The sequence below is a fragment of the Struthio camelus genome, chromosome 3 (assembly GCF_040807025.1).
Source record: "Struthio camelus isolate bStrCam1 chromosome 3, bStrCam1.hap1, whole genome shotgun sequence".
Lineage (NCBI taxonomy): Eukaryota > Metazoa > Chordata > Aves > Struthioniformes > Struthionidae > Struthio > Struthio camelus.
Window position 1 is genome coordinate 16,644,325 of NC_090944.1, and position 12,018 is coordinate 16,656,342.

Consider the following 12,018-nt stretch of genomic DNA (forward strand, 5'->3'; position numbering starts at 1 on the left):
CACTCTCAGTATAAATGACTAAGCAATACAAAATATCTTTCTAAACATATAGCTGGAGAGCGAAAGGTCTGATTTTGTGATGATTAAGAGTCATAGTTCTTTGTGAGAGCTCTTCATCAATTTACAAGGTAGTGTTCCACAATGCGTTGCTTTGTGAGACCAAAGACGAATGAATCAAAGTGAATTTTGTCAGGTGCAAGGGCTGCACACAGTGGGTTCACAGCAAGCGTAAACAACCGGCGTAAGGCAGCAGTCACCACTGTGCCATACATGCTGTGAGCAGAAAATGATCTTCCTTGGCGATATCTCACAAGGTGATGCAACATGCACTTTGGCACAGCAGCCTCATGAGTAGGTAGAGCACAGGGAGAAAGGAAGTCGTCTCTGACGTGGAAATGGCAAAGGGCACCATCCCATTGACTTCCGCAGAGATTTAATGATTTTCAACAACGTGGCTCTACCAAAGCTCTCATTTATCGCTAGTGAAGATCTGGCCCCTGGTTACAAGAAGTCGCTATTATATCGTCAATTAAACAGTTTCAAGAAGATATTATGGCAACTTTTTTTTTTTTTGTAATGTAACATGAAGCTGGAAAACATGAATTTAAGTCCCATAAGTTAATTCGTTTTTTGGAGTAGGCTCGGGGTAAAAACATAAAGACAGAAAAGGAGAAAAGGACTGCTTTCTCCTGATATAAATGTGCAACTTTCATTGACATTTTAGTGCAGCATTCTCTGCTGCATGTGTAATATGACCATGCATAATATGACTGTGTATAAGATGCCATTCTCTTTCAAATGTTGTGGTCTGCTGTGTTACTTCACACTTTCCCTTTTTCCCATTGCTGCTTCCCAATGATGCTGATAACTCAGACTTTTTATATCAGATTTTTATACCAACTTTACCTATACTCTTCCCATGGTAATAATTTCTGTCTTTAACTGTGATTCAGCACAGTATGTCAAGCTGAGGCTAACCTACACAAACATTATCAGTACTTTTGCTTTGTATTCTTCTTTAGTAATAAAACCTAGTCTAGCATTTGATTCTAATATGGAGGCTTCCTTTTCTCCATTAGCCCAAAACACCATTTTTGTTATTGAACTGAACAATTGTACCTTTTCTCCCAGTGTCCTACAGACTTGCTTCCTTAGCTCAAGAATTATTTTTTTACATTGAACCGCTTCTATCTTTTATAGGTTCAGTCATCCAAACCATCCAAATTTGCTGATTCTGAACACTTTTTCTTCATTATTTCTCTCTGCCTCCAAGGGCATAAGTGTAGTCCTTGTCTCTGATATTTTTGTGCACTTTTTCTTGTATAAAGGCACATAGTCTCTTTATCAGGATCTCTTAGCATTCCCATTACATTTTTTATTTCCTGGTAACTTTCCTTTTCTTTAATTATTTTGGCTGAAGTAGTCCATGCTTCGTCTCTGTATCAGATTTTTTCTCTAAATTTCAATGAAAATGGAGCAACCAGTTTTGAGACCAAATGAAATCCCTTCATACATATTTTGTTAAGACCTTTTTTTACTTAGTCTTTTTTGGGTAGCAGAAGGTATTTCTATGTAATCAGGAGCTAATTGTGGGAACTTAGAGGTGTATTGGGATTTCTTTGTGTATCTTTATATTTGACTGACTTACAAATGATAGGAATATCACTGTCTGAGAACGATATCGGTATATAGTGGCTTCCTCATTTTTTTAATGTCCTGTCAGCATTAAGCATGCTCTCAGACTACACAGCCAAACTGAACAAGAGACATGCAGGACAAAGCTGATCTGTGCTTCCTTTACTGTCTTTAAATCTCATTTTGCCTAGGGCTGTGAGATAGAAAAAGTTTGCACTTATCTGCCACATATTAAAAGCCTGACTTTCAGTTCAACTAATTCTTCCCTGAATCATTTCTCACTAGCAGGTGATAACATGGTCTAATACTCAAGCTTTTTTGCTAAGGTGAGTATCTTTAAAAGAAGGCTTAAAAATGTGGTAAATTGAAATTCATGATTTCTGGAATCATTAAAATTCCCCAAGAGGATACAGAAGTGTAAGAGAAAATAAAGTTGGAAGCTGGAGGCAAGAACAGCAGTTTTTGAGTATTTAGAGCATGAAAGAAGTTAGTTATATTTAAAGCCAGCTAGAGAAAACAGTTTCTGAAGGGAAGGTAGCAGTGGGAACTAAAGCAGATATCTGTGGTAGCCCAGAAAGATGCCCGAAGGCCGTAGCAGGATAGGAGAGCTGCCTAAGTAATTATAGCTCATCTCAAAAGAAGCCCTACACTAAGAAGTAAAGGAAGAACAGGCATTAACAGTGGCAAGGAGACAGCAAGACTTGAAGGAGGAAAGGGCTTTCTAATTCACTGCCAAATGGAACAGGAGAAACAGTCATGCTTTAATATTCCTAGCTTAGCGTAGATGAGCTCAAAATCTTTTGTCAAAGTGACAGGGCGGCCTGAGTGAACTAGCCAGGTTGAGGTGCTCACAGGGGAGGTAGCTATGAGTGAAAAGTGGATGGCAATGATGTTCCTCATCTCCATTTCTTCCTTTAAATGCACTTTTGGTATTAGGGGCCAGATATTACCTGCAGTCTTAGAAGTATGTTTAGATGCTAGACAGGTATTTGAAAGTATCTTAAAGCTGTATATTTAATAATGGGGGGATACCACCCGGGAATCTAAGTGAGACTTTAAACTGACTGAGGTAATTGGATTGCTATTATTTGAGATAATCTTATTGGGATGCTTGGCAATGGGTTTTATTGTTCATTATAAGGACGAAGGGCTGCATCTTTAAAGGGCAACACTAATATATGCACAGAGGGCAAAAAATAATGTACTCTAAAGCTCTGTTGGCTCCTGCCAGCTGTGACTAATATTGGTGAAGATATTGGGAAAACACAGGCAAATGTGGTGATGAAGAAGGAAGAATGGAGATTAAAAGAAAAGTGATTTGAAAGCTCTGCTCATGATACTGTAGGAAAAATAATATGTGAGACCTGTATAATGAAAATGATAATGTGTTCTGTCATTTCATTTTAGATAATTAGACTGTGATCCTGAAAGTTGTTTCTTTTGGTTGAAATTCTGTACCTGCTGAGGCTTCCTGCCTTCAGTTGTCAGTATTTACTATGGTTTCTGTCCAGAATCCTTTTCTGCCCCCTAAATTTAGATATAACGAGTGCAGGCCTGAGGAGACATTGACATTGTGATGTTTTTGCAGGACACCTTGGCAGGAACTAGGTCAGACCCTCTGGCTGTGTGTGCTGCTGAATGGTCTGCTCAAGCTCAGGCTGAGGTCTGAAGAAAATCAACTGACTCACTGTGGAGGAAAACACACACACAGAGGCAGGAGATGAGGCAGAATGGAAGTGGGACTGGTTCCAGGTAGAAACTTCTCCTAAAGTCCCGCTGGAAGGTAAGGCAGATGCTAGTAGAAAAATTGCCACAAGTCTGCCATGGTCCTGTCTTAATCCTTTTACACCAACAGATGCACTTTACCCTGTTAGCTGCAGAGAAGGCTTTGAAATAGTTGTAGGATCCATAGAGGAAGTCTAACTTCTGTGCAAGCATTTGTCAGAATAATTCTCTGTAAGCAAACAGCTACCATTTTGGGGCTATTTTCCTTCAGAGTTATGTCTGTTAATCTGCTCATTTGTATTTTTAAGTGCTTTCCAAGTATCTCTAGCAGAAAGCAAACAGATACCATAACCCTGAGTATCTGAATATCACTAATCTGATGCTAATCAAAGACAACAAAGGTACGGTACCATGTGATCTACGGTTTACATCTGAACAAAGCACGTCAGCTTCTGACCATGACCGCTCCACGCTCACAATAAACTGACTGCAAATAGGGTGCAGACAAAGAATTACTTGGTGAATAGCTGTGAATAGTAAATACAAGAGATTTCCAGTCAGTCTGTGGGAAATGCCTGAAAAGAGAAAGTGACTACCTTCATTAACCAAAGTATTTGCTAACGTGCTTTGCTTAGTTTCTATTTCTGTCAGATGCCCCGTTCAGCTCTGCCTGAACTGCTGACACCAGCAAGAACTGTGGCTCTCCATCTCTCTGCTGAGATCCGTGGGGTATAATTTGCCTCTTCAGCTTGATATAGTAGTATCTTAGACAATATATAGACAACTGGTCGTGGTAAGTGATGAATATAAGCAAGAAGAATTTCGGGCTGCAGGTTCAATATAATTAATGAAGTGTTACTAAAGCATTTTAAGAGAAACTGGTTCCTGCATTTACAATATGTTGTAATGATTTACTTAGAAGTCTCCCTTTAGACTCAGTATACAAGTTACAAATGATGCAAAATGTTGCTGATCAGAGATATTGACAATCGCTCATTGGTATTGACATATACAAGAGTCTCCACTGGTTGCCAGTGCAATTATGAACTGACTTTAAAGACTTGCTGTTGGCCAAAGGCTAAAAGAGGACCTTATTTCTCATCTTATTCAAAGTTTCTTCAGTCTTATTCTTCGGTTATTTCCTCCAGTATGTCAAAATAATAATAGTAAAAAAAGATGCTGAAAGTTTTATGTGTTCTTCTACTTTATCTTCCATCTGTCTATTCAGGACTACTCATTCAGGTGGAACAGATGGTGATGACTTCTAAGAGATATTTCCAGTGTTATCCTAGTAAAACTTCCTGCTACTGTCAATGAGATATCTGGAAATAGGCACAGGTTTTAGATCTTGAATATGTTTTTTAAAAGAGCCTAAGTGATTGAAGAAAAAATCTGATAAGCTCTCCCACCGAGCAGTGCGGCTCTGATTCAGCCAGCTGGATTTCTACCTAAGTCCCTATGCCTCGTGTTTCTGTTGTCTAGGAATATCTGAAAATATCATGGAAATCTTGGAAATAGAGGTTAGAAAGACTTGGTATCTTGATTTCTGAAACAAATTTGAGTAGAAATCAACTCTTTCCTTGGAGAATATCCGTTTATCTGAGCCAAGTTCTAGGATTAAACTTAACTCTTCTACAGTGGGTCAGGCAACCACAGTGAAAGCAGCACTGAAATGTGCTGAAATTAAACTAGGGAAAGGAAGGTTGGTTAAAAAATCAACCTTCATAATTAAAATAGTCAAACTGTAGCCTTATCTGCTTTTCCTTTTCTTAAACTTCAGGCCCTGAACCCTTTAAGTTCTTTGCTGCTGAGATCTATTTCTTTTCCTTTTGTATGAGTATTAGGAGCATAATCTGTATACAGATTATTCATGAAACAATCTGCAGAAGAGTTGTTGCGCCTTGAGAATGTGTGGACATGCAGCACTCACATGTCTTTAGAAAGTCTGTTGCTCATTACAGAAATATTAAGTTTACACTGCACTTTAGCTATTTTGTTTCTGCAGAAGAAACTACATCCAACAAGTTATTGTAATACCTATGGACTAGCACCAACAAACAAATCTCTGTATCCCTGTGCTTGAAACAGCTGTTGGTGATTACCCTCCTCCTGTGGAAACAGTAACACATCTGGTGCCTGCAGAAGAGTCATGAAACAAATGAGAAACTCCAAAGCAGCTGTTCCAGGTGTGCACAGCTGCATCACCGGCACATAGCTCTTCCGTCTGAGAGCCACATTGCATATGTGTGCCGGCTGGGGAGGCTGGCTGGAAGAAAAAGGAAAACTGGAAAAGGGACTTCTCCCTTCTTAATTGTGGCTGAATTATTCAGCTTTGTCCTCAGTTCTGCATAGGTTTCTCACTGTTCTTGTTCTTCTGTGGTCCGCGTGATGATGTTAGCTGGCCTAAATTATCAGGTTTATGATCTTTGACGGAAATTTCCTCCTGTGAAGAAAACAAATACAAAGCCTACCGCTCACCTTTCCCTATAAAGGCTTACTTTATGGCCTTTAGTAATAAAGTAATTGAGAATGTTTCCTGTCTGAAATGTCACCATTTCAATGTTGTCCGCCAGCAAACACACAAAACCAGTAGTCCAAACCCCATAGGTTTGTTGAAGTGAGTTTTAAAAAAGCATAAGATGGAAAAAAAAAAGAGTTAAAAATTAAAAGTTATGGAGCTCTTAAGTGTATTGTTTCATATTTTCTAGTTTTTATGTGACAAGATTAAGGCTTGGAACTTTTGACAATGTTTGAAAACGAAAAGTGAGAGTCTCATGTATTATCTTGCTTCTTGCTGCTGAGGTTCATAAGAAAAATACTAAGTATCATCTAAGTGTTGGCAGCATTGTATGACAGGGCTTATATATATGGACATATATTTCTTTGAACTGTTTTGTCCTCTTATATCTTTGGATTAAAATTCAGTTTTAAAATTTACTTTCCTTTTTTCAGAGCAAAAGGAAGAGTTAATTAAAAACCAACCCCCTAGCTTTTTGTTTTGTTTTGTTTTCTGTTGGCAATTAGGTGGTGGTGGCCTCCTGTTGTAGTAGAATGAAAAACACTCAGATTTTCTTTGAAAATTTAATTCCCATTCCAATGGATACTTTGCTAAGAAGCCATTTTTTATCATACAAAGAAAAATTCTGACACCAGATGAACCATATTAAAAATTTTCTTGAGCCAAATTCACTAATAAAATCAATATAGGCTGGATGCTGGCAAAGCTGCTGTAATCTGGTATTAGCTGTAGAGGTATCTAGAGGCAAGAGGTTACTAAGAATCAGATAAAAGCAGGGTGTCAGAAGGTATGAGACAAATGCCAGATCTGACTTAACTTTATGTGTTTTTGTTTATTTGTTTTGTTCATTTTTTCCTTCTATGGACACTTTTCTTTCCCTGTCTACAAACGCTGCTCTGCAGTTGTGTAACCTTAAAAATCATTTATAAGAGCTAGCTCTTATGCTATTAGGAAAGAACTCTTATGCTATTCCCTTTTCTTTTTGGAGCTCGGGTGATGGATGGTCTTGATCTTATTAGATTAACGTTTGTTATCACGGCAAACAAAGTGAGCAAGTCAGAGAAAAAGGCTCTTCTGCAATTAATGCCAGCTGGGAGCAAGGGAAAGCAGTACTGAGAAGCTGCAGACATGGGAAAGGGAGGAACTACTCCTGTACATCAAAACAGCCTTCCTTACGGACAATACTGAACATCGCTAATTATGCTCTTGCATTTGCCTTCCCTTTTTTGGTATCTAAACTGAGACCAGGTAATAATATATGTTACTCAGCTATATCCAACAGAATAATGTCCTGCTTTCATCAGGTTTGACTTTGGTTCTGGTAATTCTAGTTTTAGTTTACAGTTTCTTGCTATTAACTTGTTGATTTCTTCCTTGACATTAACAGTTTGAGGCAGTGGTGCCTGGCAGCATGAGACAGGAACTATCAATACCTCTTCACATTTTGAGGTGGTACAAGTGTATTTTATTATTTTTAGATGACAGTTTTCTCTCCAGGTGAATTGCCTAAGCTCCCTCAGCTGAAAATGTGATAACTGTTGAGGTTGAATGTTTGTAAAGGAGAGGAATAATGCATTTTCTGAAGAATTTTTATGAGAAACACTTTTTATAAAATTTCCTGATTGATTTCCTAGGTTATTACTCCTCTGGCTCCTAATAATGTCATTTAGGCGGAGAAATATTCCAATAGCATATCTTCCCACTTACACTTTGCTTTCAGCGCTGGCCTATAACTAGGCCATTATTGTCTGGAAAAATATATATCATAAAGAATAAAACAATTTCCTTTGCATTGCTTAAAAATGCAATCTAATGCAATCACAGTCATCTGAAATGCATCTGCTATGATCGTTTAAAAATATTCTGTCATGCTAAGCATGCACAGGTGGATTAATTTGATTAATAAATAGGTGAGGATAGTAAACAGATAACATTATATCCACACAGCAGAACAGATTACTATGGAGCACCTAAATGTGTTCGACGAAAGAACTCTCAGCAAGCCCCATAGCAATAGGAGCATATGCAGCAGACCCAGTACCATGCCATGAGTGGTTTTTAGGTCAATGAGGTTAAAAAAAACTTGGTCCAAACCAAATCTAGGTAAATCAGCTTAGAGAAGGTTAGCAGTACCTGCTAGTATAATTGCACACAGCAGAACCTTAGTCTGTCTTAGTAATCTCTGGGCCAAATTCTGCCTGCCGTGCTCATGCAAGTAGTCTCATTAACTTCAATCATAATGCATATGCAAGAGGCGAATGCATTAGGAGACAGCTAATCAGAAGAGCTCTTCGGAGGAGGCAGCAGGTGGCAGATGCCTTGAGGGGCTCTTCCAAATAGCAGCTTACCTCACTTCTTCCACTCGGTGAGTTACTCTCCTACTGCACCAGAAAAGATTGGGGCTAGGGCCACCTACTGGCATACGGAAGACAAAGTTTAGATAATTGCAAGTTATCTATTGATAAAAAGGTTCCCTTTCTGTGTATGAAGAGGAGTTCCAGGTGTCAGCTGTGTATAGTGGACTCATATTCTAATTCCACACCTGTTGTGCTGCAATGAGGGTAGTAAAGTTTAGTTCCAGGTTTAGCATAAGTGTAGGGGAAAACTGGGCTGATTTAACACATTACAACTATTATTTTCTTCCCATGAATCAGAGAAGATCATAGCAGAAAAATCCTGAATCTGCTCTAACATCCAAAGCCTTGTTTATCTGTGGTTACAATTTATTTTCCAGCAACAACAATGAAGTAACTTAAATCAGGCCTGTCGGTTTAGGGAAAGTTATAGGTTTACCTCAGTGTTAGCAAAACTCAGTATGGCTTATGACCTAACTGTGTATTAAAGGACTCTGAAATGGAGAAGTCTGCTCTTGATATTGATTAAATTCTATTAATTCTTTTGCACAAAGGTAGAATTTTACCAAAATTTTACTTTCTACTGAATTTTGGCATATTGTAGACTGATGAAAGGATACGGTTTCTCCAGGGTGCCACTAAATAAAACCAATGAGGACCAAATTCTGCTTGCTTACAAATACTTTGCACTGTTTATTTGACCAGGGATTGGTACTAATGTCTTATTCCACGACTTGGAGGAAAATAGCAAAGCAATGGCACCCAAAAGAAAGTGGTAACTCATTTTTTGAGGGATGGAGGTGCTGAATGGGAAAGGTGCATAGGTGAAACTGAGAAGCACTGTGCCAATGAAGCAAGGAGACTTCTCAGGGGTCCAAATACAAGGAAATTCTGATGGCAAAATATCTGAGTGACTGCAGCAAACAGTTGGGCTATGAAGAGAAGGCATATATTCAAACAGAAAACAAAGATAAAGGCAATGGTTATTAAACACAGGCTTATGATAAACATTAAGAGGTGAATCATCTATATAATCTCATATTGTCAAAACAACAAAAAGGTATAAACTCAATAGGAGCAAATTAGGCTGGATATGAAAGCTTTCTTAACCACCAGTGTGATTCCTGAGCAGCCGTCTCATAAAAGTAGTTGAAGCGAGAAACCATTTTCAGATGGAACTTGATAACAGGATTATGTGATGAGGTTACAAGATAAGACAGGCAGGATGCAATTATCTAGATCCCTTCCAGTCCTATTCCCCTGGGCCAACTGTGGAAATAAAAAGCAGTAGCTGAGAATGCACTGCAGGTGCGTGTGTGGCCCTGTGTATAACCTCAGTTTGCCAAGATTCGAGACTGATTTGACTAACATAGGAGTGCTATAATGATCTATTCTCTCCATTAGCCACTAGATAAGCATGCAGGTATTAAATGAACTCTCCAAGGATGTGTATTAATATACACCTGATGAATACATCTACTTGTGCTTCATTGTATGTGGCTACGTTCCTACCTCCACAGTAGTCTCATGCTTAAAATACATCAGCAAGTAATAGATATTAAACCTAAGCTCAAGTAAGACTGAAGTGATGCTAGTGGAGAGACGAATGCATTCAGGAAAGTTCGCAATCACTTTGCCTTTTTCAGATTTGTGTTTGCAGGTATTTATCAGCAATTCATCAGCTCATCAATTTTGTCCAGAATCTCTGAGTACTCTAGCTAAGATCTAGCCTAGCACAAGCAAAACTTTCTGTCTGCAGTTGCTAGGTAACTCTAGTTTCTGTTCATTTGTGGTACCTGGTATCAGCTGTTCACACCTTTATTTTTGATCTTGACTGTAGTAATGTGATATAACCAGACACAGACCCTCCAGCATTTAAGAGACTCTTGCATAGTTACAAATGCTGCAATCCATCTTCTCATCAGCACAGGCTGCCTTCCTCACAAACATATATGCCATTCAATTAAGGGGCGGTTTCAGTTCTTATCTTCAGGTTGCTCCATGAATATTTTAAGACTACTTTAAATTCTTGAATGAGAATCATTATATATGAACATTGCTCCTCTAGCACAACAGATCGTGCTGTTCACAGAATCACAGAATCACAGAATCGTTTAGGTTGGAAGGGACCTCTGGAGATCATCTAGTCCAACCTCCCTGCTCAAGCAGGGTCACCTAGAGCATATTGCCCAGGATCACGTCCAGACGGCTTTTGAATATCTCCAGCGAAGGAGACTCCACCACCTCTCTGGGCAACCTGTTCCAATGCTCTGTCACCCTCACAGTCAAGAAGTTTTTTCTCAGGTTCAGATGGAACTTCCTGTGGTTCAGTTTCTGCCCATTGCCTCTTGTCCTGTTGCTGGGCACCACGGAGAAGAGGCTGGCCTCATCCTCTTGACACTCCCCCCTTCAGATACTTGTACACGTTGATGAGATCCCCTCTCAATCTTCTCTTCTCCAGGCTGAACAGGCCCAGCTCCTGCAGTCTTTCTTCATAGGAGAGATGCTCCAGCCCTCTAATCATCTTGGTAGCCCTCTGCTGGACTCTCTCCAGGAGTGCCATGTCTCTCTTGTACTGGGGAGCCCAGAACTGGACACAGTACTCCAGGTGAGGCCTCACCAGGGCTGAATAGAGGGGCAGGATCACCTCCCTCGACCTGCTGGCAACACTCTGCCTAATGCAGCCCAGGATCTCATTGGCCTTCTTGGCCACAAGGGCACACTGCTGGCTCATGTTTAACTTGTTGTCCACCAGCACTCCCAGGTCCTTCTCGGCAGAGCTACTTTCCAACAGGTTAGTCCCCAGCCTGTACTGGTGCATGGGATTATTCCTGCCTAGGTGCAGGACCTTGCACTTGCCTGTGTTGAACTTCATGAGGTTCCTCTCCGCCCACCTCTCCAGCCTGTCCAGGTCCCTCTGAATGGCAGCACAGCCCTCTGGTGTGTTAGCCTCTCCCCCCAGTTTAGTATCATCAGCAAACTTGCTGAGGGTGCACTCTGTGCCTTCCTCCAGGTCATTGATGAATACGTTGAACAAGACTGGACCCAGGACTGACCCCTGGGGGACACCACTAGCCACAGGCCTCCAACTTGACTCTGCGCCATTCACCACAACCCTCTGAGCTCGGCCATCCAGCCAGTTCTCAAGCCACCTCACTGTCCACTCGTCTAGCCCACACTTCCTGAGCTTACCTAGGAGGATGTGATGGGAGACAGTGTCAAAAGCCTTGCTGAAGTCCAGAAAGACAACATCCACTGCTCTGCCCTCATCTACCCAGCCAGTCATTCCGTCATAGAAGGCTATCAGGTTGGTCAAGCATGATTTTCCTTTGGTGAACCCATGCTGACTACTCCTGATCACCTTCTTGTCCTCCAGATGCTTAGTGATGACCTCCAGGAGGAGCTGTTCCATCCCCTTTCCAGGGATGGAGGTGAGGCTGACAGGCCTGGAGTTTCCTGGCTCCTCCTTCTTGCCCTTTTGGAAGACTGGCGTGACATTGGCTTTCTTCCAGTCCTCAGGCACCTCTCCTGATCTCCAGGACCTTTCCAAGATGATGGAGAGTGGCCTAGCGATAACATCTGCCAGCTCCCTCAGCACTTGTGGATGCATCCCATCGGGGCCCATGGATTTGTGGATGTCAAGTTTGGACAAAAGATCTCTAACCTGATCCTCCTCCACCAAGGGAGAGTCTTCCTTTCTCCAGCCTTCCTCTCTTGTCTCCAAGGTCTGGAATTCCTCAGGACTGGCCTTAGCAGTGAAGACGGAAGCAAAGGCAGCATTCAATA